This window comes from Staurois parvus, unplaced genomic scaffold, assembly GCF_062004578.1.
Source record: "Staurois parvus isolate SC_StPar_1 unplaced genomic scaffold, SC_StPar_1.0 ptg000334l, whole genome shotgun sequence".
Classification (NCBI taxonomy): domain Eukaryota; kingdom Metazoa; phylum Chordata; class Amphibia; order Anura; family Ranidae; genus Staurois; species Staurois parvus.
This window is the reverse complement of record NW_028318130.1, coordinates 8,795,541-8,821,498: the sequence shown is the minus strand read 5'-3', so window position 1 is coordinate 8,821,498 and position 25,958 is coordinate 8,795,541. Positions and strand designations below refer to the sequence as shown.

The 25,958-nt window shown below is 40.4% G+C and overlaps 1 pseudogene; it reads right to left on the bottom strand.

The window, feature by feature from the left end:
- Positions 1–1,999: 1,999 nt before the first annotated feature.
- On the bottom strand, positions 2,000–2,114 carry LOC149457142 (U2 spliceosomal RNA; annotated as a pseudogene).
- Between the last annotated feature and the right edge of the window lie 23,844 nt (positions 2,115–25,958).

Sequence of the window (25,958 nt, the reverse complement as noted above, 5' to 3'; positions counted from 1 at the left end):
AGGCATTGTTGTGTCCTCCCCAAGTTGTGAACTGATGAACCTTGACAACTCTGATACCACTTCTCATAGAAGATGTTATTGTTTGTATTTGTCCATGTGTTTAAAGTACCAAACCAAGGAAAAACTCTGACCACTGCAGTAAATAACAATGAACTCTGACAAAAAGTTTATCTTTTAATATGTTTAAGTCTTTTTTTTCCATTCTGTTTTTGTATTTTCTAGATATTTCATCTTGTACACATTTTAATCGCCATTTTGGAATGGGGCTGAGAAATAACAGAATCTCCTTACTGAAAATGCCAATTTTCATTTATACGTTTTTGAACTATTGTATTACTTTTTTACTAATTATATAAAATATTTTACAAATAAGGGTTCACCCATGACACTGGTGTCACTGAGCAGAGGAAAATGTTTTCTAGGTTTGCTCTCTCTGATTCAATCTCTGTATAGCTCCATAGGAACAGAGCAGGCATGGAAAAAGGATAAGTCCTAGTCTTTTGTGTTCCCCCTTACTCACCTACACTTAATGGGAGACAGAGGCTTCTCCTGCTATGCGCCAAAACTCTGGAATTCACTTACAAGTAACATCAGAGAGTCATCTTCTCTAAACTCATTCAAATCAAATCTAAAATCCTTTTTCTTTAGACAAGCTACCTTTAAAAGCACTATATAAAATAAAGTTTATAATTATAAGTTTAATTCACCTCTAAGTCACTCATCTGGTTTATTCAATTGTGTGGGTAGATCTAAGACTGAGACACCAAATTCTAAAAACAAGAAGGTGAAATGGTTCTAAAGGCTGGAGATTTTTTTTACCTCAATGCTTTCTTTGCATTAAGGTAAAAATCCTTCTGCATGCAGCCCCCCATAATACTTACCTGAGTCCAATCTTCATCAAGATATGTGCACAAGAGCAGAGGCTCTCTCCTTCCATTGGCGCAGGCAGAGCAGTGGGAGCCATTGGCTTCTGCGGGTGTCAATAACAACCTATGTGTTTCAACACGGCCACTCTGCCAACTAGGAATCAAGGAAGAGGGAAGCCCTAGGATTTTGCTCATTTGCTACCTACTGTATGTCAGCCTGAGTCTCTGCTGCCATTTCACCATTGCTGGATGCAAACATTTTCAAACACATTTTTTTTTTTTTTTTAAGTCCGCAAACGTGCAACTATATCGAAAAAACCCGTAAGTGTCCGCAAAAAAGTGCAAGTGCAAAACACCACACGAAAAACGTGCACTTAGGGGTGTGCTGTGTCCTACCCCGAAAGGGGCTTGGACCGCTGTCCCTGATCCCCCGGGGCACGAAGCTCCTGACGGGGACTAGGTTCCCACTTGGTCCTCCTGACCAAAAGGCCGGGTGGACCACCGTTCCCTATGCCAAGCCGAAGCCGGACATTCAGTACTAGGCAAGGGGGCACTCCCGAAGAAGAGCCCTCTAGGGATCAGGGGAGGAAGGAACCGTATGGCCACACATCCTCCCCCTAGACTTCAGGGTAGGCCCGAGGACCCACACCCTCCATCCGTGAAACACACACATAAGGCAAAGAAAAAGTGACAAACGTGGGAGTGCATAATAAATAAAGTAAAGATAAAGTAAAAAAAAAATAATAAAAATGGTACCGTGCCGAAATGTGCACAGACCAGGCCCTGAGGCCTGTAGCAAAAATTGCCCTGAACTTAGCCAAAAGGCCTGGTCCTTAGGGCGCTGTGCAAAAAAGAGTGTAAAAACAGTGACCATGTGTCATTTTCACACCGTGGGGTCCCACACCCAAGTGTTACTAGTGACACCCCTGAGCGCGTCTCCTCAGGGGGCACTGAGTTTGCGGACTTTTTGCCTCCTCAGCCCCAGGCCAGACCAAGGTAGCACGTTCAAATCAGGAGGTACTGGGTCTTTCCGGTCTCCCCAGAGGAATTACTCCCAAGGCCCCAGAACGAATCATGGCGCTCCCTGGTTTCTGTCCCTCCGGTACTAGCCTTCTGGACCCCCATCATACCAGTGAGAGTACTATACAACAACCATCCCCGTAAACTAGAATGGTCGGGAGCACCCCCACTGGACACTGATAAGAACAGATACTACACTTGATCTTAGCCAAAAGGCCGAGAAGCTAATATATATCTATATGTGATATTTTCAAACACATATGTGTAGCACAACCCCCTTGAAAGCTGGTGAATTGTTTTTGGGTTCCCTGTCTCCCTGAGCCTGCTTTGGAAAGCCCAACCCTTACACCTTTGGTGGGAGAACCCCCTGGCCTTTTACCATATAATAGACTCACACACAAGTTAGAGTGAACTGACACTTTGATTATTTTTTAGTTCAAATGGTTAGCACAGTAAAATTAAGCACATTAAGATGACAAGAAAGTATGTGCAAGAGAATGACAGTTAACACTCAAATGTTAACTCAAAGGGTTGCAACATAGCACTAACACAAACGTTACATATGTTCAGATAAGATTTTATATAGGATCTTATTGCTGGCAAGATTTTGCGTAAAATCATACAGCCATGTGCAAGTGCCCTAACATGAATGATTTTATCAATGCCAAAACATTCCTTAATGCGGGGATAAATAATGTTTCTCCTTATAGCATAGGGCCTAGCAACTTATGATGCTAAGTGGCAGCCAGTGTCGTAGCAAGTTACCATGCTAGGTGGCAGAAGTTAAGAATGTTGGGCAGCAGGGGCCTCCTGGGCATTGGGCATCTGGGTCCTAGCAACTGAGGAGGCTAGGTGGCAGAAACAACCTAGAGCGCTGGATGGCATGGGACAACTGCATCCTTGAAACCAAGGATGCTAAGCAGCAGAAGCTGCCTGTGTTTTAGCAACCTAGAAAAATAGACAGCAGAGCTGCCTGTATCCTAGCAATTGAGGACTTAAGATGGCAGAAGCCACCTGTGTCCCAGCAACCAAGGTGGCTAGGCGGCAGGAACCATCCATGTCTTCATTTGTGCTGTACACTGTATGCATGTAAACATTTGCACAGAATTTACACGTGTACATGGTATAGGAAAGATTTTACGCAGAATCATACTATCAGCAAGACCCTATGTATTATCATATGAATGATTTTATTAATGCTAGAATGTTCCTCAACATGGGTATTAATTGTTATGTGTTTCTCCTTTTAGCGTATTTAAGGCTACCTCCAGTTGAACATTCTGTGACACACAAAATGCACAAACTGTTTCCTGTGCTCTTTCAGTGCAGTCACTCAGACCTATGTTATAACCATCATATTTTTTGATTGGAAGTGCAGGTGGCATTAGCAGGGAACAGGGGACAGAACATTACTGAGAGTCAGATCATGTTACTGACCATTTTTTTTTTTCTTTTACGAAAGATTTTATTAGGCATGTTAAAGGAAACATACAAACCATAACCATAACGTGTGATACAAAAAGATAATAAACAATAAAAGATAGGGGAACAACATACATCAAGCACAGAAATACACATACAAGACCCAGGCTGGGTAGCACTATGGAAGGTAAAGGGCCACAAGGTCCGCAACCACTCAGAAATATAGAAGTTACATACAAGAAAGCAACAAAAAAAATATCACATAGAGAGCCACGCTCTCATGAGGCAATGTTGTCCCTGAAAATCATAGGCCTGCAAGATATCAAAAATAAATGGTAGACAATCAGTCTAATATAAACAAATCATATGAAAGAGGACAGAAAGAAAAAAGAAAGGAATCAAACAGAGAAAACAGGAAAACAAGAGAGAGTAAGAGAGCAGAGAAAAGAAAGAAACAGGTCAGCAAAGAAAACGAGTTCGCCTGGGGGTGAGAGCCGGGAGACAAGATCCCCATATAAGGGGAAAGAAGAGACAAAACCCAACACATCATAGATTAGTAAGTTTTGTAGTAAAACGAGAAACTGTCTGGTAATCCACCCATGGTTGCCAAACAGAGAGAAACTTATCATGTTTTTTCTAAAGTACAGCCATCAATTTTTTGTTGATAAAAAAAACCTTGGATTCTGGACCTGACCTCCTCAAATTGTAGGGTAGGGGATTTCCAAGAACCAGCAACAGTCTGTTTAGTAGACATAAAAAAAAAAATTGACCAATGAGAGTGGTCCATGAGGTAACTCATGAAGTGGTTTAAAAAGTAAGGCCTCAATAGGATCCTTTTTTAGATTAATGGACGTAATGAATGAATGAGATTATAAACTCTAGTCCACAAACGGCGAGCTACTGGACAGGTCCACCAAATGTGGAGCATTGTATCCTCCAGAGAGCAGCCTTGAAAACACTGAGAGTTATAATCCGGTATAAATTTAGCTAATTGAACTATATTATTATTATTATACAGTATTTATAAAGCGCCAACAGTTTGCTCAGCGCTGTACATTACAAAGGGGGACAGAACATGTGACAGAACAATAACAATACAATGCAAAACATGAGGGGTTCGAGGGCCCTGCTCTTTCGAGCTTACAATCTAGGAGGGAGGGGATGGTGGCACAGGAGGAGAAAGCTGTGGGGGAGGGAGTGGTAGGAAGAGTGGAGGAGGTCGGCAAGTAAGCAGGGGGTGGGGTAGAGTTCCCTGAAGAGGTGGGTTTTCAGGGTGCGCCTAAAGGAGAGGAGAGTAGGTTATAGTCTGATGGGGGGAAGTCCTGGAGGCGGGCATGGGAGGAGGAGACCAGGGAACTAGAGAGAAGGAGGTCTTGTGAGGAGCGGAGTGTGCGTGTTAGGTGGTGGAGTCTGCATGAGTTAGTTAATGATTGGACTTGGGGCTGGAAGGATAGGTTGGAGTCCAGAATGACACCAAGTACTCTGGCCTGTGGGGCGGGTTTGATGGTGGCGTTGTTGGACGTGATGGAGAAGTCAGTGGAGGGTGGTGTGCAGGCTGGGGGGAAGAAAAGAAACTCGATTTTGGAGAGGTTTTAGACAGCTTCTATGAATGGAGGAGGGTGCAAAAAGGGTGGCCATAGTCAGCACTCTTGATGAGCATCTGGACATATCCCTTTACTCTAGTAACTCCCATAACACTAGAAGATTGCAGCTGCAGGGTATGGAAAGGGGCAGAGGATTTCACCTATCACACCTTGCTTTTGGAATAAGCTTCCCAGGGCTGTACGCAGCCCCTCATATTATTTGTTTGAATCCCATGTCTATAAATATGGAAAATGGCCATTACTATTTTTTTTACATTTGGGACCAATTCAATTAATTGGGGTAAGGACACATCAGCTGAACTTCAAAAGTCCACCAAACCCACCTTGAACCAAACCCAGGTACATTCATCTCATACCTATTGTAAAGTTCTTGACCAACATGTATTTTTTAAGTTATTAAACAAAGCATAGTGTTTTATGTAACACAGGGGTTATAGGGGCAACTTTGAAAAGCCACTTCCTTCGGCTTCTGTTTGAAAAGCGTACCTCTATGGTAGCAGTAGCCTCAAGTTTACCATATTGGGAGTATTTTCTGTGTTGCATGCATGAAGGGAATGGTTTCTTAGTACACTGAATGCACTGAACACTGGGACTGATCAGGTGAATATAATAAATAAAGGTCCCTCCATCTTGAATTAACTTTAAAGGATTTCAGCAACTGTCTATGCCAATATCTACATAATAAAACAACAAGGGATCTACAATAATATATGTTAAAATCTCCACAATGTAAGCTGACTGGCAGAATTTGTGTCTAAGTAAACTGGAGTTTCACTTTAGTCCCTTTGAATGTTATTGCTATCTTCCAATATGTTATAAATACTTCTCAGGAATTTTGGCAAATAGTATTATGCTTTAAGCATAACAAATGGATTACTTCATTTTATGCCCTGGTTTGACAAAGAAAACCAGGAAGCTCCCCTGCTGTTAACTTGTTATTCTAAAATATCTGTGAAAGTGGTAAGAGGAACTTCTTCACAGGAACCTGTCAAAGAAACTAGTAACAGATGTTAGTCCCTGTGTTCAAGGATGGATACCACAAGGATTTATAGACTTCTTATGTCAAGGTTTAAAAAATAACATCTTCTAAAACTTCATGTGCACAGATTCTACAGTGTTATAGTGTATAGCTCAGAAACCACTGAAGTGAAAATGTGCACGGTGAACATGCTGTTTACTCAAACTAGACTGAACATGGCTACATAATAATCCAGATCATAACTCACTTACTCAGGTTTTTTGTTTTCTCAGTAATTTCTATGCTCACAGAGAAGTTCAAGTAGAATTCCCCCAGTCCTTCCCAGGATGGACGTCTTACCACGAGTTTGGGACTTTTTTTTTTGTTGGGTTTTTTGATGGTACCGGACCCTTGTGCTGGGTCTTTTTGTTACCCAGATTTGTTTTTTAGTTATCATTCTAGTGTGATTCTGCTTACACTGACCCTAGTAGGTTTTATTTTAATATCAGTTTTGCCATGTTTTGCATGTATTGACTGTACATTTACATTTTGTTTTGAAGATTGGAACAGAGTTGTGGCCTTGTGCCCATCCCCCCCCCCTTTTTTTGCTTGCTTATTACCACCTGGATGGATTCCATAGTCATTTTCTTAATCTTTTACCCTACAATTTATCATGGGTATTAAAATTATCTCGCATAATGTAAAGGGTTTTAATTCCCCACATAAAAGATGGAAGACTTTCATGTAGTATAATAAATTATGGGCTAAAATACTCTTCTTACAGGAGACCCATTTTTTGGTTGATAGCCACCCCAAATTCTTTCACAAAGCCTTCCCTCAAGCATTTTATACTTTATTTCCTTCTAAAAAGAGGGGAGTGGCTATTCTTGTTCACTGCTCCTTTCTTTTTGAGGTTCAACAAGTCTATAAAGGTGCTGCGAGTAGGTTTATCATCTTAAAGGACCTGTTAGCGGGCCGTGAAGTGACTATTGCTAATATATTTGCCCCTTGTGAAGCTTTCTATCATCAGCTGGACCAGTATCATTCCCCACATATGTTTGTTGGAGGTGATTTCAATCTCGTCGCCAACCCAGTCTTAAACAGAAGCAGGAACTCTACTCAAACTGGAGCCTTTCTCAAGACGTTAGTAAGATCACTGCACTCATTTCAACTAATTGATTCCTGGAAGACTCATAATATAGGTGCCAAAGATTTTACCTTTTATTCTCACCCCCATAATTCACAAGCCTGCCTTGGCTATATTTTTTGCACCCCAGTGAGACTGGCTAACTCCAAGGAAGCTGATATTGTCCCGTGCGGTTGCTCAGATCACCATATGGTCTCATGTACATTTCAGGCCATACTTCTGCCAAACATACCTTACTCTTGGTGGCTTAATGATTCTTATTATTTGACCCTGACCTGCAATTAGACGTTTCCCAAATTCTGGAGGAATATTTTCTTTTACGAAGAATTTTATTATAGAATAGATAGCAGCAGAGAATCAGTCAAAAACAGATGCATTGAGCAACAGGAATAAAACATACAAGGTAATCGAGGAATATTACAGAATATGTACTGATGGAGAGACATAAAAATAAACTGTGTACACAAGTGCCATGTATAGAAAAAGAGGAGGAAAAAAAAAAAAGGGAGAAAACAATAAGTTGCAAAAATGGTAGACATTTAGAGACCAATGACAATATAAACTCTAAGGAAAAATTGTCACTATATCAGCATACAGAAAGCGGAGAAAATATGAGATGGAGCCTCTTTCGAATGCAGATAGGTACTCCACACGCTGGGCTCTTGATGGAGTCCAGCATAAGGATATAGTATTGTTGGTACTGCACTCAAAGCAATAATCACAATCAGCACAAATAGCATAAAAGCAGACTAAACAAAAGGAAAGAGAGGAACGAAGAGAAAGGAGACAAAAACAAAAAGGGCTCCAGGGGGACTGCGACAGAAAAAGAAAGTAAACTAATGTGTAAATTTTATATCGACAGAAGTATAGCTGTCAGCTTTTCGTTGACCATTATGAAGTTCATCCAGTTTTTGACAGCCTCAAAGCTGAGGAGGGGAGTCTTCCAAGCCCTTGTGATCGTCAGCTTGGTGGCCATGAATAGGTGCGATGCCAGCTGCCGTTCGGGACGAAGTAGGCCCTCTAATGGTTTAAATAAAAGCGCTTCATACGGGTTGCGCTTAATGTCTGTGTGAAACATAGTGCGGAGGAGGGCATAAACTCTGATCCACAGTCTGCAAACCTTGGGGAAAGTCCACCAAATATGGAACATAGTGCCCATTTGTTGACAGCCCCGAAAGCAAGTCGGGGAATATGTAGGGATAAAACGAGCCAGATGAGCAGGCGTGTAATACCATCTATAAAGAAACTTATAGGCATTTTCTAGAATAATAACATTCCTAGAACATTTAGATAATGCTTGGGTCATGGTCTGCCAACCCTGTTGATCCAGAGTGCCCCTGAGTTCCGACTGCCAACACTGATGATAAGAATGGACCGGTGCAGTTCTATAAGAAATAATGGAAGAGTAGACCAGAGAGATTGAGCCCGGAGCATGGTTTCTATGCCTACATTGACTCTCAAAGGGGGTCAACCTGTAGGGTCTCGAGCGCGCTCGTATTAATGTATTGATAAAGTGGCGGAGTTGAAGGTAGCCAAAATGTTCCTGTAATGGGATATCATAAGAGGAGCGCAGAGTTTCAAAGGTGAGTATTCGAGTGGGAGAGAGCATGGAATGTACATCATGGAAGCCATTTGCTTGCCACCAAGCAAACTGTCCAGGATTAGCACAACCTGGGGGGAATAGTTGGTTATGTAGCAAATTGAGCAACGGTAGGTGGGCAGAGATGAGGCCAGCGGGAATATTTAATAGGATCCCAAAGACGAAGCGTTAGCTTCAGCGCAGGACTAAGGGATGAAGGTCGTTGAGTAGAAGGAAGCCACGGCAAAGAAGAGAGTGGTATCGGGTGGGAGTCCATCAAGTCTATTGTAGCCCACAAGGGAAAATGGTGAGATGCATGAAAATGTGCTAAGGGGGCAATATTCGCCGCCAGATAGTAAGACTGAAGATTTGGGACAGAGAACCCACCCGCGGTCTTGCGAGCAAATAAAATTTGTTTGCTAATTCTGGTTGGAGAGGAACTCCAAATGAAAGACAGGAGTTTTCGCTGATGAATACGCAATATATGCGAGGGAACAGGGACAGGTAAAACTCGAAACACATACAATACTGGAGGAATATTTTCAAATGAATAACACCCCTGATGTGTCCCCGACCATTTTGTGGACTGCACATAAAGCTGTGCTCTATGGTTGTCTGATAGGTCTTGCCATGTTTTGCAACAAATTAAGATGGCACAAGATCCATACCTTAACCAAAGAGCTGGAGTCTTTGTATAAAAATCATGCTATCTCTTGTTCAACAGATCTATTGCAACAAATTGCTAATAAACATCTGCAGTTAAATCTGCTTCTGTCCGAAAAAGCACTTCGCTGGTCCACTGCTAAATACTTGTTACATAGTAATTCTGCTTCCTCTATGTTTGGCCACAAATTGAACCAATCACTACGCTCTACCCATGTTTATAAATTGCGCAATTCCTCAGGTCAAGTGGCTTCACTCCCAAAAGATGTTCTATGAAAATTTGAATCCTATTATTTGAACCTTTTATCTGCTCCTTCTGGTAGTATTCCCCATTTAGCTTTGGAATGGTTAGATACCATCTCCATCCCTAAACTCTCTCAAGTACAAGTGGACACCTTAAATGACCCCGCGTAGACCTGAAGAAATTACTAAAGTAATCAAATCATTGAAAACTTCTACTGCCCTTGGCCCAGACAGATTTTCTACTGTATATTTTAAAACATTTGAGCATGTCTTGGCCCCACGTGTATCCTCCCTATTTAATTATATTCTAAGTGGTAATCTTTTTTCCAGAAGAAATGCTGCTGGCAAATGTGACACTCATACCAAAACCAAATAATGATCATGTCTACCCCACAAAACTATCACCCAATCTCTGTAATATATAATGATCTAAAGATTTTTAGTAGACTATTGGCAGACAGGTTGGCATCTAATATTCCCACTATCATCTCGTCAGCTCAGCTCAGTCCGGGTTTATTACCAACAGATTGATCACCGATGATATTCGGTTGGTATCGGACATTATACAAGATGCCAACATGCACTCTCAAAGCCTGCTCCTTCTGAGTCTAGATATTCAGAAGGCCTTCAATAGTGTATCATGGGAATATCTATCAACACTTTTACCTAAGTATGGTTTCTGTGCCGGATTCCTTTGGGGATTTCAGGCATTATATCACCTCCCTAAGACTAGAATTAAGATCCTGGGGGATTGTACGGACATTTTAGTACTGGGACGAGGGACCAGACAGGGTTGTCCCCTTTCACCCTTACTATTTGCGTTAGCCATGGAACCCGGATATTCATGGGTATGTTAAACAACACCTTTCTTATAAACTCTGCATGTATGCAGACAATGTGGTTCTATTCAATACACAACCTCCCAGTTCTATGCCTAATTTGGACCTATTACTATGCAAGTTTGCAAAAAAAATCCAGGCCATGCCAATAAGGGTCCCGCACCCCATATGTGACATTCTCTGTGCCTCCTTTTCTTTCACATGGTCCCTGGAAGCCATCCCATATTTGGGCATTTCCCTCACATCAGATTTCTCAAAAATGTTTGAATATAATTATTTACCTTTTTGGTATCCAAATTCCGTGCTTGGTTGAAAATTTGGTCCTCCTATAACATTTCATTTTTAGGCAGAGTAGTAGCTATTAAAATAATGTTCTCCCAAAGATACGTGATCTTTTCAGAGCACTCCCAATCACTGTTTGTGAAACGTTTTTGGATTTACTACAATCTGACATTAATAAATTTATCTGGTCCAATAGAAGAGCTAGATACTCGGCAAATGCCTTGTATCGCCCACATGCAGCAGGTGGCTTGGGGCTCCCTAATTTTTGGCTATACTACTTATCTGCCAGATTAGCCAAGATGGCTAAATGGAACATTCCAAATTCCAAAGTTCCCTGGATTAAATTTGAAGTGGCCTCTATCCTGCCATACCATCTCACAGGCTTATTGTGGTCTAAATCGATCCCATACAGGGATTTATCTCAATTGAACTCTATTGTCATACAGTCTTTTAGACTGTGGACTACCTGTAAGATTAAATATAACCTAATCTCACAATCCCCACCATCTGCATCTTATTAAGATGACCCCACTTTTATTGCTGTATTTCCCAACTCTGCTGAATTTCAGTGGTGGATCTCTAATTTCCTTATCTCTCAAGTCCCTTCACACACACTCTACCTTTATCACTTTTTTACAATTGCAACAACAATATCAAGCCCCGAGACAAGACATTTTTAGATACCTTCAGATCATACATTTTTTACATAAAGATGCCCAATGGCTCATTCCTCTGCCTTTTTCCCTACTTAATATGAACATATATGTAATAGCTCCCCCAGAGGTAAGGGTCTTATCTCCCAACTTTTTAAATAACTTTTAGGTTCTTGCACCTCGAACAAAAAAACTCTATTTCACTAAATGGGAGGAGAGTGCAATCTGCCACTATCAGATCAAGACTGGAATGTTATGTTAACGAATCTCTGCAAGTGTACATATCTATCTCAATCAGAGAAACCACCTTGAAACTTTTCACTCGCTGGTATTACATTCCGCTCTGCCTCCATCCTATGTTTCCTGCAGTACCTAACACTTGTTTGTGTAACACACATACAGTCTGTGCATTATATGGCTTTGAGTTCTTGTTTTCACTTTGAATTCCTTGTTCTCGCTACTTATGTTTGTCTTTTTGGCCTTGTACTCCTTTTTATATCCATAGATCTTTGTTATATGAATAACAAATTTAAGATCTCTGTATTGGATATTGGCCTTTATTTTGTGTTTCTTTTAATAAACCAGATCTCTGTATTGGATATTGGCCTTTATTTTGTATTTCTTTTAATAAACCAATAGTAAAAAAAAAAGAAAGTAGAATTCCAACCATTTTTTAAAGTCTTCGATAGAGTGGATAAGGAATAGACCTACCCCATAGATTCTAGCATAAGCACTTAGTGGAAAAAAAACAAACATATTAGACATATTTATAACCCTTCCACATGCCTTAAGAACAATAAGTAGCATAATTGATTCAAAAGCAGCCAGTTAATCAGCACAATGATTGAAACAAGGAGACTGAATCTTGCCCAAAATGATCTTGAGTTGGAATAGAAACAACCTGCAATGTATTACCAACAAGTCACCTGGGGGTAGAGTATTATGCACACTAGCATTTTTTAAGCTCCTAGAAGCTGTCATTAACATTTTGTTCTGCTCCTAGAAGCTAAATAGTGTTATCCTACAGTTGTGTCCAAAATTATTCAACCCCCACTGAAATTGAGTGTTTTGGCCAGTTTGACATTGCTTTTGATCATTCAGTCATCTTGCTTACATTTACATTAAAGAGGCACTTGTAGGTCAGACAAATATAACATAACAGTTATAATGAAATAACCACAAATGTCTTTTCTGTGCTCACAGCATTATCAGTTTTATTCAACCCCCAAGTGACATTCAATCTTAGTACTTAGTACAGCATCCTTTTACAGTTATAACAGCTTTTAAACGTGAAGCATAGCTTGACACAAGTGTCTTGCAGCGATCTACGGGTATCTTCGCCCATTCTTCATGGGCAAAGGCCTCCAGTTCAGTCACATTCTTAGGCTTGCGCACTGCAACTGCTTTCTTTAAGTCCCACCAGAGGTTCTCAATCGGATTTAAGTCTGGTGACTGCGATGGCCACTCCAAAATGTTCCAGCCTTTCCTCTGCAACCATGCTCTAGTGGACTTGGAGGTATGCTTGGGATCATTGTCCTGTTGAAAGGTCCAACGTCTCCCAAGCCTCAGGTGTGTGACGGACTGCATCACGTTTCCATCCAATATCTCCTGGTACTGAAGAGAATTCATGGTACCTTGCACACGCTGAAGCTTCCCTGTACCTGCAGAAGCAAAACAGCCCCAAAGCATGATTGACCCTCCACCATGCTTCACAGTAGGCAAGGTGTTCTTTTCATCATAGGCCTTGTTCTTCCTCCTCCAAACATAGCGTTGATCCATGGGCCCAAACAGTTCTAATTTTGTTTCATCAGTCCACAGAACACTATCCCACAACTTTTGTGGTTTGTCCACATGGCTTTTGGCATACTGCAGTCGACTCTTCTTATTCTTTGGAGACAGCAAGGGGGTACGCCTGGGAGTTCTGGCACGGAGGCCTTCATTACGCAGTGTGCGTCTTATTGTCTGGGCTGAAACTTCTGTACCCACATCTGACAAATCTTTTCTCAGTTCCTCAGCAGTCACACGGGGACTTCTCTCCACTCTACGCTTCAGGTAGCGCACAGCAGTCGAAGTCAGCATCTTCTTTCTGCCACGACCAGGTAGCGTTTCAACAGTGCCCTTTGCCTTGAATTTGCGAATGATGCTTCCTAAGGTGTCTCTTGGTATGTTTAACATCTTTGCAATCTTCTTATAGCCATTGCCCTTCCTGTGAAGAGAAATCACCTCTTCTCTTGTCTTCCTGGACCATTCTCTTGCCTTCACCATGTTTGTAACCACACCAGTAAATGTCTAGAAGGAGCTGAGTATCACAGTCATTTTAAAGCTGCCTAATTGGTGCTTATTATGCTTGATTGCTGCTCGGTGACATCCACAGGTGTTTTCAATACCTGATGGAAAGCACCTGTATGAACCTCTGTTCTTCAGAGTGGTAGTCTTTAAGGGGTTGAATAATTGTGGCAATGAAGAAACCACATAAGAACCATTTACTACTGTATTACATAAACAATTGATGTCATTTTAGTTGCATTTGGGTAGTTACAACGTCCTTGTAGGATTTGATTCTGAATACAATTCCAAATGTACACTATAGTCCCTAAACCCCTTTACAGCATTGGGGGTTGAATAATTTTGGACACAACTGTATGTGTCCATGCACACTACTTTAGGCAATATAGCATTTTTTGAGCTTCGGCATCTAGAAGCAGAAAAAAAATTGGTTTTGTAGAGGTTTTTGGAGCTTTTTTCCAGCAGAACAAAATGCTAAATGCTACAAAATGCTACTAAAATGCTCTTAACAGCTTTTTTCTAGCTTTTTTTTCTTTCTACATGTACTGTAAAAATGCTTATAAAACGCTGACGCTCATAAACACTCCTAAACGGTTCTAAATGCTTCTAAACACTACTAAAATGCTACTAAATAACTCTATTACCGGTGTTTTTATCCAGTGGTTTTTCCAACTTTTTTTTAGCTTAAAAAAACCCCTAGTGTGCATGGAGCCTAAGGGCTTGCTGCTTGATTCAGCTTGTTTATGAGAGGTTTGACATACTAAGAATCTTCTGACTTCTTCCACATGTGTGTTTAATCTGCTTTTTATCAACTTTTTACCTGAATCAAGCTGCTTTTGTTTTCCCAATGACTTGCCTGATGGAAAAAGTGGTTCTGACGCAAAAAGAAAAACCCATGTCCTAATAAAGTCCATCCATAGTTTCTTCCTTCTAAATGAAGCCAGGAAAAAAATTATGTTCATGACAAGCAAATATGTTATTCATTGATGATAATACAAATAATGCTAATCATTGACCAAAGGGGTTGGTTCTTTCAGTGTTCCTGATAATGAAGGCTGACTCATAAAAGCTATAATTATTTCTCTAGGTAGTCTTGAATATACCATTTGAATTATGCAGCCTGTTTGTAAACTATGAGGCTACGTAAACATAACTAAAGTTATTAAGTTTAAAAATGCTGGTAGGTATTTCTTGTGGAAGTTTCTGTATGTCTCTTCTTCCATTAAATCTCTTCTGCTACCTGCCAGCAGTTTTTCTTTTTTTACTAATAGAACACTGACAGTTGCGCATGCACATAAAATTTTGATATCATGAAAGTGTGAAGTGCTGAGATGAAGTAACTCTCTTGTGCATAGGTGGAAGTTTTGGCAACCCAGCCTTGCCAAAAATGAGAGAATACCCAGAAGGAGACCAGATGAAGATGGCAGAGCCGATGATGGAGCAATGAGTAGTATACCGGTCGCATAGCTGAAGGAAGGCATTTTGCTATGTAAGTGTGGCATAAGAAGCAAATATGCTTTACATACTTGCACATTATGACAAGAGTACGGTACATGGGGGCCCAAAAAAGGATAGTCCTGATTTAAATCTTTACCCATCCAGTCTTTTTTGATATTTTAAAAAGGCTACAAAAATAATGCATTTTTGTTAGTTATTAGTGTTTTTCCATTTTTATTACTGCAAGAGCCAGTTATAACTCTGACAAAGCTGGTATTCAATAATAAAAACAGTTTTTGCAATCCATGCCCTAGTTAGTTATAGGCAATATAAGACAGAGAGTTCAGAAGGACAGCTAGGCTCAAAGGAACAGTTATGGCTGCTCATTTATAATAATGTTTCAATGTTCAGACTGCTTTAAACTGATGAAAAGTATAATATGAATGGGTGGATATGGGACTGAGTGTGGCCTACTTACCACTAGGAAAGCAAATAAAATAATTGAATGCATCAATGCATTGTTACTTGGTTAGGCCTGTTTGGTCTTTAGAAGAAAATGAAATCAAATAATAAATTATTAGCATTTACAACAAATATTTCAATACCTGAGTATCGCAAAGGCGTACTAGACATTCTACTGAAATCCTTTTAAGTAAAATGCGTGCTGCTGATCTGATCAATGAGCACCATCTGGTTCTTTTTACTTGTATGGCTATAAAGCTGATGATGTACCAGGATGATGGAATTTGATAAAAAACAGCTTCATCCATTGTTAAAATATAAGCCATTTTAAATACTTGTGTTAGTTTCTCCATTCACCGTTCTGTAAGCACTACTGATATAAAGAACAGATTAAGAGCAGAAGTTTTCAAGTGTTTTTGATGCTCCAAAAAAATGCACGTATTCTTCCATAAATGTTTCTGTTATTTTGGAAATACTTACATTATGTTCATTCTGTAGCTGGTTAAAATATATACACATGCAGCCATTTACTAATGTGTTGGGCTGATATTCTTGGAGCAGGAGACATTTGCACATCATCAATTTACTTGAAATAAGGTAAAATCTATGTACTGTATAGTATAGTATGTGTAGTTTTGGATAGAGTAGTGAAGGGTTTCCACTCCTAAGTGTTTATTTTGCTGTTAGTGTCTTGTTGAGCGGATTTTCCACTACTCCCTGCCCCAAAGATGCAGAGATATCACTCCAAAATCGAAGTCCCTTTTAATAATTGTCACAGGAGCAAATGTCTCCATTGAAAAAATTTCTGTCACCCCTGGTTTTGGAGACATTTGTAAAATGTAGAATTTTTCATCACTTTGTCTTAGTGACAAGGGTAGATCGACTAATTGGGGACATTAACAGCAGTAAAAACCTGGCAGGAGTTTTAACTCTTCCCTACTCTACACTACCCTAAGCATGAAAACGTTTGGCTATGCATGCAAAATACCATAATCTTACAGAGACAATGATCTCAAAAAGTGAGGATTTGCTATGTTATAGGAGAAATGTAGAAATAAACTGTGCCTGGTGTATGGTAAATCAGTAAGGGAGATCGCATGCAATAATAGTGACTAGTGCTGTGCTCTCTTCCTGCCATTTTGTGCACAGCTTCCGGAGTTCAGTTACTCTTTAAAGTAGTAGAAAAGCAAAATCTGCTGACAGACAAGGCTTTTATAATGGAAGAGACCCTAATGGTCTCTTTTTTCACAAATGCCTATCCAACTCTATCAGTGGTAATGTAATCTGAGCCGTGCATGTGCAGCTCAGACCACATTTCTGGCCCGATCTGTGTGCCATGGTAATTTGACTCAATAAAACCAAGCTATTCAAGCTGCCAAAGATACAAAATCCGGAAGGAAGAATGGGTGAAGATGGAACCAACGAGGGAGGGAGCTATGACTACTATGCCAGCACAGCAGTGGAGTGCTCTGTTTGCAGGTAAATCTGTCATAATGTACTAGTATGCGGCGCACACCAGTGCATTATGGTTTAAACCTGTAGGGGGAACTTTTTTTTTTTAAAGACAATTTTACTATCGCTTTAAGGCCCGATGAACAGCTTTGTGAAACACACTCAAATCAAAGGAAGTGTATTTTTTCCCTATTATCATATGTGGAAATAGCAACTGAAATACCACTGTTATCATGTGATAAGTGGTAGTGCAGCTTGATAATCCACACTCACAGATTCCATGCAGATGGTGGATACTGGACCACATCATTTGTGGCAATAATAGGAATTCATTAGGCCATACTCCAATGCAATTGTTTAGAAAAGAAAATGTATACAATATACATAGACACTCGGCATCTTCTACATATAATACATGAACATGACACTATAGTATAAACCTGCATCCTAGCCTTCCTAAAATCAGCACTTCTCCGGTTTTATTAATAATTTGCACAGTAACCATGTTACAAGCACCTGTAATTCTCTCTTTGTTGAATAGTTTATACATTTTGAATGACGTCAGCCTGAAAACATTAAGGGCAATATGATCAATGCAGCCTAGGCATACTGGAGCATCAGAGAGAGAGAGTGTGCTGAGCAAAAATCATTGTGGCATGAAACGGAAGAAGCACTGGGGAAACCTTATGACTCTGACAGCAAACAATTCTCAGTGAAAACTCAGAGAAACAGTATATGTAGATTAATTTCCAGTTCTAAATGGGCATTTAGAAACATCTGAATCTCCAGTCTAGAAAGGTAAAGACCAGGGGTGGACTGACCGAGGGCCCGGGGTCAGTAGGGGGCCTCATGAGATGCCCCTGGTACCTTTTTCATAGGCTTTTTTGAGTTTGGGCAAGGACACAGGGGCCCCATGATCCCCTATTGTCCGGGGGCCCCATGAGTTGTCAGTCCGCCCCTGGTAAAGACACTTTTAGCACTTTTAGTCCCTGTGAACTATGGACTTTTTATTGGAATATATTTAGATCTGAGCACACATGCACAGGGGTAGCATTTCAAGTACAGGGTAAGCTGTGCCATATAGGCTGCACAGCAAAGATCCTGGAAGAGAGGGGACAGATAAGCTTGAAGGAGTGCATCAGAGCCTACAAAGCTTAAGGCCACTTATTCTTTAGTTAGTAATACACCAACAACCTTATTCAGAGATAAATGTATGTGTTAGTATGAGGGCTTTTTTTCTCAGAGATGCAGGACCCCCCCCCCCCTTCTGAGTCCCCACTTGTCTCCGCACCCTACCCATCCTCTCTGCCTCCAGCAGCAACAAAAGATCTCCCAGCAGCCAGGATCAATAGTCCCCCAGCAGCCAGCAAACTCTCCCTCAACATTAGATCCCTACCAGTAACATAAGACTCTCCCACAGCAACAATAGACTCTCACACAAGAACAGATCCCCACCAGTGACAATAGATCCCCCAGCAGCCAGTATCAATAGACTCCAGCACACCCCACGCTCTTTGCCATTACATACATTCAGTGCTGGAGGTGCTGACACTGCGTTCCCCCGCATTTCTGCTGACAAAAAGCCCGGGTTATTATTTAGTAGGACTTTCTATCTCGATTGGAGCAAAAAATGCCAGTTTGATGTGATGCTGTAACATACATGATTCCCTTCTAAGGACAGATAACTGACATTTCCTATCTGTCCTAAGTACAGATAACTGACACTCTGTCTGAGTAAATTTGTCAATAAAGGCCCATGCACACTGGCTTTAAAAAAACGCCAGCTCCCTTGGCAGGAAAAAAAACACTCATATACAGAGTTTTTGTACACATGTTGGCTCAAAGAAGCTGCTCCTCAGGATTCTGAGCTGTTTTGAGCTTTTGTTTTTCTCCGCCTGTTAAATCCCCTCCATGGTAGTCTATTTGTCCATGAACACTAAAGGTGTTTTCAGGAGTTTATTGGCAGAGGAGTTCACAGGCAGAAAAAAAAACTTTAAAAAAGGTTTAAACAGTTTAAACGCCTGTAGGAACAGTTTCTTTGAGCTGCAGTGTCCATGAGGCCTTAAAGTGTTACTAAACCCAGCACCCTGCATTCACTATATCGGATGCCCTACCGTACACAGAAGATATAAATGCAATTATTTTTAGTAAATACCTCTTCTCATCAGCAGTACTCATCAGCAGTACTCATCAGCAGTATATAGCAGCTTTCAGAATTCTATAAGTGTGTGGCTGAGCACTGGGTAATCTTGTAGGAGGAGTTTCCATTATCCTCTGACTGTAAGGCTGCATTGTGGTTCTGGACCCCTGCCTTTCTCACCAACTCATGACAAAGGACAGGTTAATCTCACACTGTGCTGTCACTTACGTAACAATGCCACTCTCAGCTCCACCCTGCACAAAGATTATCCAGTTTGGGAGACCACAATCTAGGTGCCTGCAGCCTGAAAGCAATTGTCACTGGGTTAAGTTATTTAAGCAATTAACTCTTTAAGCTAACACCACCATCTTTTGACTGAGAAGGAGGAAACTCACAATCTTAGCAATAACAACTATGATTTTAGAATTAACTCCCACAACACGCACTGTCACCACAGACAGGTATATTCAGAGATTTATCATATACTTAGCACTCTTCAATAGACAGGGATTCTTTTAGTTTGCATTAAAAACCTTAGAGACAATTTCAACACTTTTCAAAATAGGGTTTAATAATAAAAAAGGCCAAAGGGGTGCAAATAAAATATTTACAGAAAAAACGGTGTTACAAAGAAATAAAGAGACAATAAAGCAACAGAGTAATCCAAAGAAATAAAAAAGAGGCCAACTACAGACTTTAGAGGCACTGCGACAAAAATATTTTTTAAAATCACTTTATTATAGAAATGTAAACCATTACACAACAATTACATACATATTACTCCGCTAAGAATACAAGACTCCCAAAGGGAGGTAGAGTATTCTATGCTGGTTAAAAAACTCTTCAAATATTATTGTTATTAAAATTGACAAATGTACCGTATCCCGGTAAAGATATCAAAAAGACATAATCCAATGTCAAAATCAGTAATCACATAATAGTTATTCTGTAGTTACTCTACATGTTTCGCGACATTATCGCTTCTTCAGGAGGTATCAGTTACAGAGCAGAAAGTATGTTGGGATAGATGATAATAATTCATGGATCCATCATGTGTCAAGCAAGTCAGCAGGGGGATCTCATAAGGATGAAACACCACTTGATAGTCCCTATAAAGGGGTTGTTCTCAAAATCTTCCAAAGATATAGGCTGTAAGATTGATGTAAGCATCGATACTAAAGCCCAAAAGGACACTAGAGAATATTCACTGAAGTAATAAATGTAGATAAATATATAAAGGCCTAAGAATTATCCACTTGGCCACAATGGTTGCTAAGCAGCATATGGAAAACCTTGTTATAATACAGGCAAGGATGGAGCAATAGGGAGGATAGGGCCGATATGGTACACTACCTCAATTCCACAAAGTAGGAATAGCCCAAGCAACTGGGGTAGTAGAGGGAATACGTCTCTAAACTTAAAGACTCAATCCACAGCATGTATCCCAAGCATAGCGGGATGGAGATTGTGTGGTTCCTCCATCTGACACCCTCATTTCATCCTCTGGCACTCCTAAGGATCAAGGCAGCTCTACCTCTAGGCAAGCCCTTGGTGGGCCCCAGTACAGGAGTTGTTTTAGGGCAATACTGGCTGTGGATTGAATCTTTAAGTTTAGAGACGTATTGGCTCTACTACACCAGTTGCTTGGGCTATTCCTGATTTTACTGTTGTGGGTTTAGTAACACTTTAACCATAGGTTGTATTGTGACAGTGGGAGGTTTCACTACTGTCAGAATATAATGATTACTGCTCCCTATTATAGCCAGCAGCATGAAAAAAAAAAAAACAGACTGGTTGTACAGAGGTTGATCTATAGATTGACTTCAGTACAGCCAGTCTGCACATAGAAGAATCAAAATGTGTCCAGTTCATGCTGAACCAGCTGAATCTAGACCTGTCTATAGAAAGCTTTATGGTTCCTGTCTGGTTGTTATTGCTGGGTTCCTTTTGTCTAGATTTACCTTTAGGCAAGCCTTACATGAAGCAATTTTCTTCCCTTCAACCTATGCCATTGTATTCAGACAGTGAGAGGTTTCCCCGCCACCAAAATACAATGATTACTGCTGCATGTAATTCTTCTCTACTCATGAAAGAGCTTGTGTTATATGACAGTTTTCTGAGTGTCTGTAATTTGGACTACGCCTATGCAGGTGATAGGATAATTTTACAGCCAGACATACTGTAGTTTTGACAGGGAGAGAATACAAGTGCATATTCAAAAGTCAAGTAATCCCTGAGAGGAAAGTTATTACAATAGTACAAGAGTGGAGATTCGGATAGTTAAAAATACACGTTGGTATTGGATAGATGAATTCTACTCTTTGCCTGGATTTGATCTTTATTCTCTGTAATGTATACAATTATATACACATGAAATCTTTTTTTTGCCAAGAATGCATTTCTAATCCTCTGGCATGAAGCATTTAGCTGAGCAGCTTGCTTTAGTTAGTAAAGCTGTTAATTCAAGTTAAAGTTTACACAGAATCATTCTACTGTCACCTATAAAAGAATCTGAAATATGATCTCGAGCAAAGCACATTTAGCCAATGCAGGACATGATTGACATCCATTTGTATCTATTTCCCACAGCAGATCTCATATCAACACTGTGAACCTGAGATGCGTAACACAGGCAGTACCATCCAACAAGCTGTGACATACCTAGAATGTCTGCTGTAATCTAAAGCATCAAAAAACTGTCACAAATCTAAAAATATAAAGCATTAACTGGTCCCAGCTGTCCAGTATGCAGTGTAAACACATGCTGCCGCTCAGCATCCATTCACTTTCAATTGCTGTGTGCTCAGATGAAGCACTGTGATTTTCATGCCATGGAGTATTCTACACTAAAAAGGTGACTGGGTATGAAAGTGAACTTTACTTGAAAAGGAACTGAACTCTGTAATCTGTCCCAAAAAATACAGGCAGAGGGAAAAGTACTTGTCAACAGTATTGTCTGTGGTTTGCCTGCAATTGATTCTTCCCCAATTACTGATGGATATCTGGTTGTGAACTGTGTCCCTGTGTGGAGGTGGCCATCATGGTAGAGGCAGGGGTTTGCTTCCTCATGTCAGAGACTCCAGCAAGGAGAACAGTGAGCAGCACAATGGTGACATCATCAGATCTCAGTCCTAATGTCATGAGACTAGCAGTCAGAAGCAGCAGTGCCTTAGATCTCACATTGCAGGTTGTAGGCTGAGAATGTAGGTTGTAGACTGAGGCTGTAGCCATAGGATGCCTAAGCACCCACATAAACCAGAAAGTGCTGCTATTGTGTTTTTTCAGCAGTAATTCATGAAAAAGGCACTTTTTTTCAGATACTGCTTAGGTGCAGTTAACATTTCTAGTTGTTCCCTATGACATAGCAAATTTCTCTTCAAGTTTAGGTACATGTACAGATGAGATGGCCGACTCCACACAGAGACACAGTACAGAACAAGGCATTCTAAGTCATTAATAGAGAACAGTTTCTCTGCAGAGACCATAGGCATTGCTGGTGACTGGTACTTTGGTCTCTGCCTGGCTTTTTTAGCACATCTTCCAGAGTTCAGTTCCTATTTATTAATGACAAAGTTGTGTAGAATAGAAACTGTGGGGTAGATTTACTAAAAGTAAACAGGCTGTTTACTTTGAAAGGGAATTCTTTAGCTTAGTGAATGTGGTGACAAACTTTCCCAGCACACTTACCAGCTAACTTGTAAAAAAAAGGAAACATTTTCACCCTGTCTAAAAACTCATGTAAAACAAAGAGTTTAGTTGCACACATTGGCAAATATATATGCAGAAGCTGCACTGCCCGTAAAGGCTCTTCTTCATAGTGCGGTCCTGCTTCATGTTTTTGTTGGAGCATATATAGCAGTGTGTAAATTAAGGGCAGGCATGCATGGAGGGAGCACACTCCTCCTTAAAGGGGCAGGAACACATTAGAAGTCCAAAAAGAGCACAATGTTGCCAGCTGAAGGTGTCCAGTGTTCACATATCAAATCCAGTGATCAAGCTATACAAAAATGGCAACCGCCCCAATTTATAAACAGCATTTGACTTAAGGTGCACATGGAAGGGCCTTGCACATTACAAACAGAAAATAATCCAAGTATACTTACCAGCTAGTCTGCAAAAAAAACCAAAAAAACAAATTGACCCTGCGTAACAATTCACATTAAAAACAGAGGGTTTGCAAATATATGTGAAAGCCACGCTGTCTCGCCATGGCTCCTCTGTAGCGTGCAGCATGTCTACCCTTAATTTATTTTCTGCTATATATACTCCAACTTGTAAACCCAATTAAAGGAACCTTCCTGCCCCTGGGCATAATAACCTAGTTAAAGGGTCGCCGGGTTGGGTGGGAAGGGGTTACCAAAAGCTACCCTCCGCATCTGTTGAACGAAATTTCAACTTCTACAAGTGTAGAGAAAAATAACATCCTCTTCTACCTGAAAGGATTAAATGGAATATAACTGAATCCATTTTGTATACACTAATACAAGATGTTAGTTTAATATACATATATGAGATATGTGCACACTAACAAAACTGTCTATGTCAGCTTCATGTAGAAATGAGTGTTTTTGCAAACCGTACAAAAAAGCAGATAAGGTTTACTCTGACTTCTGAAAAGTTTTAACCACAACTTGGGTGTTAGGTCAGATTATAGCCATGGTCTGGGCTTTAGAGCAGATATGGTATGATAGATAAAGCAGAAGAGTGAAAATGCAAACCTCATACAAATAATTGTTGAGTTAAGGTAAAACAATGTACATGTATTTGATTGGAAGGTCTGAGGGTGTGTTTGCCTAAAAACTACAGTATAATAACCCTGATGTTATGCCAATAAAACTGAAGTGTTTGCAATCGCAACTGAGGTGATTTGAGTGCATTCACTTTCCGAGATCTCGTAGCTGTGTCCAGGTGTGACCGTTGGTATCTTGAGGGGGCCCCCAAGGAACAGGAAAAAGACCACCTACCTACTTTCACTACCTATTGAGCGAGTTTAGCTTTTCACATTTTAACCCTATAACAATTTATTTAATGGCCAGGCATAGGGTATTGACAATAGGGATGCTGTGGGCTGAGTTTGAATTTGAAACATATCTTCTACACTGTTTCACATGTCCACAGGGGTGGACTGACCATTCGAGCATTCTCGTACTGCCCAAGGGCCTGGGGTCAGTAGGGGGCCCCATGAGATGCTCATGGTACCTTTCATTGACTTTTTCATAGGCTTTTTTGGGTGTGGGCAAGGACACAGGGGTCCCAAGATCCCCTATTGCCCGGGGACCCCATGAGTTGTCATTCCACCCCTGCATGTCCATTAATTTTGCTTGAGTTATAAAGTCTCCTGTTATGGGTCACCTGCGGCAAATTGTAACTAATGCTGTTACAGTTTCTGTCAAATAAAATAACTTCCTCCATTGCTATTTCAGAAGTACAGAATTATAGTCAGCGGTGAACAAAAGTCTGTCCTGGGAACGCCGTATCTGCATACATTGTGGTCCACTATGAGACTATAAGAGCATTCTGTAGACACAGCTGCTTTTCAGGAATTGATTGTTCATGGACCCCAATGCAGTATAAAGAAAGTTGCTGAGCCATTTTTTTCTGGTTGCAGCTAAAACTTCAGAAACTTTATTAAACAAGATAGAAAATGAATGCTATTGACAAAGTTGATGATTTCACTGTTCAATACAAACTTTGTCAGAAAGGCGGAGGTGTGATTAAAAGAATATGACAATGTAAATAAGAGAGAGATAAAATGAAGGAACACATAGAAACTTTGAAAAGACCAGGCCGTTCTTTTCAAACCATGTTTGTTTTTACTTTTACATCATAGAAGGAATGAAGATTAGACAATACCATCATTGCTGCCAACACTTTGAGTAGTGGGCTTCGTTTACTTTTAAGGGAATTCATTTAGAGACAGGATATTGTTGAGTTTTATCACTGGCCTAATTTTTGTGGTCCAGGCTTTGGAACATTGGACCTCATTAATGTGGTAATTTCACCACTATTCCCTGGCGAGTGGGATTGGAAGAACTGTTTAAAGGAGAGAGATGCCAAAAAACAAATTGTTTAACTTATGTTTCTCAGCCATGGTTATTTTTGCAAAACAGCACGTAATTAAAAAAAGTAACACTTTTTACAATCCTAATGTTCAGCTGTGATGGTAGAGTTCATCATGAGTTACGAGTATACACCCTGAGATATCAGACAACACCTGTTGATTGATACTGAACTATTGTTTTACTGGGGGTAATATAAATTATAGTATGCAGCTTGCAAAGGTGAAGATTTGTGGTCGGACGCGTTGATGGGTATTTTGTCCTTCAAATGATCCAGTGCTCCACTACAAATATTATGTCCTACACTCCCAGGCACAGGTACCAGCTCCATTAACCATTTGCCTACCGGGCCAATTCTGACACTTCTATCCAACATGTAAAATCTAAATTTTTTTGCTATAAAATTACTTAGAACCCCCAAACATTAAATATTATAATATATAATATTAGCAGAAGCCCTATAGAATAAAATGATGGGTTTTGCAATTTTTTATCTCACGCGGTATTTGCACATCAGTTTTTCAAAATCAGTTTTTTGGGAAAAAATACACTCTAATGAATTGTATTACACACAAACACAATATACCATATTTTTCACCTTATAAGACGCACTTTTTCTTCCCCAAAACTGGGGGGGAAATGTCAGTGCGTCTTATGGGGCGAATATGGAGCGGCCGGTCCGGTATTTCCACCGCGGCCGTGTCAGAATACCGGGCCGGCCGCTCAGCTCTGCAGCGGGACCTTACCTGTTCCTCTATCCAGCGGCGCGCTGTCTTACGGCTTCTGTAGTGTGGGCACTGGGCATGACAGCCGGGTGCCAAGTGCGCATGCGCAAGAAGCGGTGCT